This window comes from Tupaia chinensis, unplaced genomic scaffold (genome assembly GCF_000334495.1).
Source record: "Tupaia chinensis unplaced genomic scaffold, TupChi_1.0 Scaffold000263_1, whole genome shotgun sequence".
NCBI classification, from domain to species: domain Eukaryota; kingdom Metazoa; phylum Chordata; class Mammalia; order Scandentia; family Tupaiidae; genus Tupaia; species Tupaia belangeri.
In genome coordinates, this window is record NW_006159743.1 from 2,751,672 (window position 1) to 2,756,279 (window position 4,608).

General features: G+C 40.3%; 1 pseudogene; it reads left to right on the top strand.

Annotated features, from left to right (window-relative positions):
- The first annotated feature begins 874 nt into the window (after positions 1-874).
- On the top strand, positions 875-2,656 carry LOC102478296 (voltage-dependent anion-selective channel protein 1 pseudogene; annotated as a pseudogene).
- Positions 2,657-4,608: the final 1,952 nt, after the last annotated feature.

Sequence of the window (4,608 nt, forward strand, 5' to 3'; positions counted from 1 at the left end):
CCTGGGGTGATATGAGAGGAGGCCACAGAGGCTGGTGTGAGATTTCTTCAGTGTCAAATAACTCTTGGCCTCTTGAGACAAGCATTTCAATCTATACTCTCAAGTATATTTTAATGACATTCTCCTTTCATTGGGTCTGTTTTATACAACCTGCTGTTATTGGGCTAGACCTAGTATCCTTTACCTGGGACATGGATTGCTTTCACATGTTATAGAACTTCTTAGGGAAGGCAGCAGATGTCTTGACCATGTGGAATAGTTTTGTAATGTGTATGAGTCAGTCTGGGCTCTTGTATCTTGATTTGTTTCTATTACTATTCTGTGGCAAAGTTGTACCTCTACCAGCATGGAGGCCTCAAGTTAGACCATGATTCTGAGAATATCTGGTACATCTATGTACGCATATAGTTGAAAATATCTTTCAAATAAAGTAATTGTTATTTTTATGGAACTATTTGATTTAACTTTACTTATTTATTTATTTCTTTTTATTTTGACTGGAGAAAGAGCAAAAGAGAGAGAGAGAGAAAGAGAAAGAGAGAGAGAAAGCAAGCCGCCAAGTCTGGGACTTGAACCATGGTCAGCTATGTGGGAGTCCAGTGCCCTTAACCACCATGCAACTTGCTGGTCCCAAGTAATTGTTTTTCAATCACTACAAGAGAATATGGAAATTGAGAGATTTGCAAATGCTCTGACTTCTGTGGAAGGGGAGAAAAGGAAACATACTGCTCCCTCTGTGGATTACAAGACGATTTCACTGCTTTTTAATCCAGCTTCCAGTTTGTCTTGAGAATGCATTAACTGTAATAGGTTTCCCCATTGTCATGGTGCCTATGTATATTTGATGTACTTTTACAATGGGCAGTACAGTACAATGGACAGGGAGGTAAAGACCTGCTGCTCTCAGTGGTCCTGTGACTTTCTCTTGCCCCTTCAAATTGGTGGATCCTGCAAAATTCATTTCCACTAATTATAATAGCAGTAATAACAACTTCTTTTGGAATCTACTTTCTGCCTTTACTTGATTTTAAAAATATGTTTGTTTATTTTTCATGTGAGTAAGAGACAAAGAGAAAAACAAGTACTTTCATCAGAGGCTCAGGCTGCCATCCTTCCCAGCCCTCCAAACCAGTCAGGATCATGGGCCCAGGATCATATGTACACACATGTATGCCTGGTGTCTACAGGTTGACCAGGGAACTGAACCCACCATCTTCCATATTGATATGGCTCTCCCACCGAGTCAGTCCATCCGCCGTCATAACGCAGTTCTTTTTCTCCTATATTCCCCTCAGGATATTTTCTACTTAATGAGATGCAGAAATACATAATCTTCCTTCCTGTTTCTCTTTTGGCCGAATATGCTTTCTATATCTATAAAGGTCTCATAGCTTTGGTCCTAATTGCCAAAACAGAATCCTTAAAGAAGAAAAGAAAATACCAGGGCAAAAATTGTGGATCTGGGGAAACATTTTCTTTATTTAGCATTTATTGGTGATGTCCTCTGTGCTGTGTTACAATTCTGAGAACATAAAGACAAATACATCAGAATATGTCCACAAGGAAGTGATCTGAGTCTAGATGACCATTGAGTAAACCAACCAGTGCAATGCTGTGTGAATAGCATCAGACACGTAAAAGGAAGTATGGGCAACCCCAGAGGGCTGTGAGAATAGAGAAGCAGGGCCACTTGCTTTCTAGAGTGTGGAAGAACAAAGGGAATATGTTTCCAGAGAGAAGCTGAGTTGATTCATAAAGAGTAAAATCGAGGTAACCACTGCCAAGCCCACTGCTACCATCTCTAAGCAGAAGTTGGCTGTGCCTCTCACATACGTTGATCTGGGCAAGCCTGCCAGGGATGTCTTCACCAAGGGCTATGAATTTGGCCTAATAAAACTTGATTTGAAAGCAAAATATGAGAATGGATTGGAATTTACCAGCTCAGGCTCAGCCAATATTGAGACCACCAAAGTGAAAGGCAGTCAGAAACCAAGTACAGATGGCCCGAATACAGCCTGATGTTTACCAAGGAGTGGAACACCGACAACATGCTAGGCACCAAGATCACTGTGGAAGACCAGCTTTTGCGTGGACTGAAGCTGACCTTTGATTCATCCTTCTCATCTAACACGGGAAGAAAAGTGCTAAAACCAAGGCAGGCTACAAGCGGGAGCACATCAGCCAGGGCTGTGACGTGCATTTTGACATTGCTGTGGCCTTCCATCTGGGGAGCTCTGGTGCTGGGTTACGAGGGCTGGCTGGGTGGCTGGCCACCAGATGAATTTTGAGACCGCGAAGTCCCTAGGGACCCAGAGCAACTTTGCTACAAGACTGACGAATTTCAGCTTCACACTAATGTGAGTGATGGGATAGAGTTTGGTGGCTCCATTTACCTGAAGGTGAACAAAAGGTTAGAGACTGCCGTCAATCTCGCCTGGACAGCAGGAAACAGTAATACGCTTTAGAAGAGCAGTCAAGTATTGGATCGACCCTGATGCCTGTTTCTTGGCTACAGTGAACAACTCCAGTCTGATAGCCTCGGATACACTCAGACCCTAAAGCCAGGCATCAAACTGACGCTGTCAGCTCTGCTGAATGGCAAAACATCAACGCTCGTGGTCACCAGCTTGGTCTAGGACTGGAATTTCAAGCATAAGTGAACACTGTACAATTGTTTAAATTGTTTTCCGACATAGCTACCTTCAGAATTTAGTGTACCTTTTAATGTTTTATATCTGGGATGCAAGTATTGCTAAATATCAGATTAAAGATGATTCAGATTTAAGGTGTTACCCAAGAGACCCAATTCCGAAAAAAGGTCATTTCTGCTATAGGCATGAGCAGGGGGATTTTGGTGCCCCTTCTAGAGATGCCAGGTGTTTTTTTGTTGGTTTGTTTGCTTGCTTTTTTAAATCTAGAAATGGCTGCAAGTGGAATTTGATAATATGTAGTGGGAACTTTGTAAGTTCCTATTGAGTAAATAAATGACATTGTGCCTTCCTGAGAATTCAACTTAGTTTCCTAACCTTATTTGAGGAGAGGCTCATTTGCTTGATGATGTGTACAAACTCCTCTGAAAGGGACTTTTTTAGACAGATCTTCATGAGCTATTCCCACCCTACTCCATCATCACTTCCTTTACACCAAAGTAGTCTGCTGGGTGTGGTAGCTGTTTCTTTTGTGCCATTTTGGGGTGGGAGGGTGTATGTGATAAAGCCAGTAATTCAGGACTTAATTCCTTATTATGTTTTTTTGTTTTTACTTTTTGCTTTTTTTGGGTTTTGTTTTGGCCTTGCACCAGAGTATGAGATAGCTTCTAGGAGCTCCAGCTGCAAGCTGGAAAAACTCTGTGTGGTTCTAAAAACATGGTGTCAGCACTAGGAATCCAAATTGGACTTCTATTGTATTCTCACCACACAATTTATTTCTTAACAGATCAATGGATACATTTAACAGTCTTCCAATTTGTGTGGAATTAGATCCTCCCCTCCACCCGCTTCAAATTCTGTAATTAACATCACTTAAAATAAAACTTGAATAAAATATTGAAACTTAAAAAAAAAAGAGTAAAATTGAATAAGTGTTTAGTGGAAAACTGTGGGAGAAGGAGAGGGGAACCGGAAGGGAGAGAAGACACAGGTATGGTGGAATAGAAGAGAAAACCATTTACAAAGAAATGGATCAGAGATAACACGAGATATAAGAACACATGTAACATAATGTGTGAGAGAGAATGTAAATTTTAACTAACATTACCGAGGGCCTAGTAAGTACTCTTTCTAATAAGAGTACCTCACAAATGTTGACTGAATAAATCAATGTGATAATATTATCAGATCTAGCTAAGACTCTACAGCAAGTGTGGTTAGTCATGTCCCAAGTTCTTACAGCCACATGATAGGTGAAGGGGCTGAGATTGATTCTATTCCCTGGCTTTTGGTCTGGACACTGCCTCTGTCTCACATGCATTGACGTAAGCCCTTGTTAGGCATCCTTTTTCAAAAGGAGGGCTTAGAACCATCACATGAATTAACAACCACATTCTCTAGCTCTTTGCAGAGACCTTTGTAATGTGGTTGGGTATGAGTATAAAATCAAGGAAAAAAGACAAGTGGTTCTTTAAAGGAAGGATGAAGAAGGCTAAGGGATAAACAAGAGGGAAATTAATTAGAATTCAGTGAGCTAAAGATACAATTTAGAATGTTGCAGAAAGGAGCCAATGTTGAATGGCCTGATTAGATTGTGAGATTTCTAAGGGCTGGCAACAAAAAGTTTTAGGATAAATCAAAACACTGTTACCAATTCAATAGAATTTTATACTATTTTAGGAAATCAAGTAAAAGTCCGTTAGGTGTACTCCTACAAACAATCCAGGATCAAGAAGGAAGCTAAAACACAAAGCAAATTCTGGAAGCCTCATATATCTGCAGTTTTGACTCAGCAACATGTTGATGCTAAATAAATCTCTCTGAGATTTCTGTAACTATAAAATGAGAGCGTAACCTCTTTCAGAGGTAGGTGGTTGAAAATGTGTATAAAGTACTTTGTGCTTAAAAGTGACTTAATTTCTTTAGAAGGAATGGTTCTGAGATTCTGATAATTCTATTG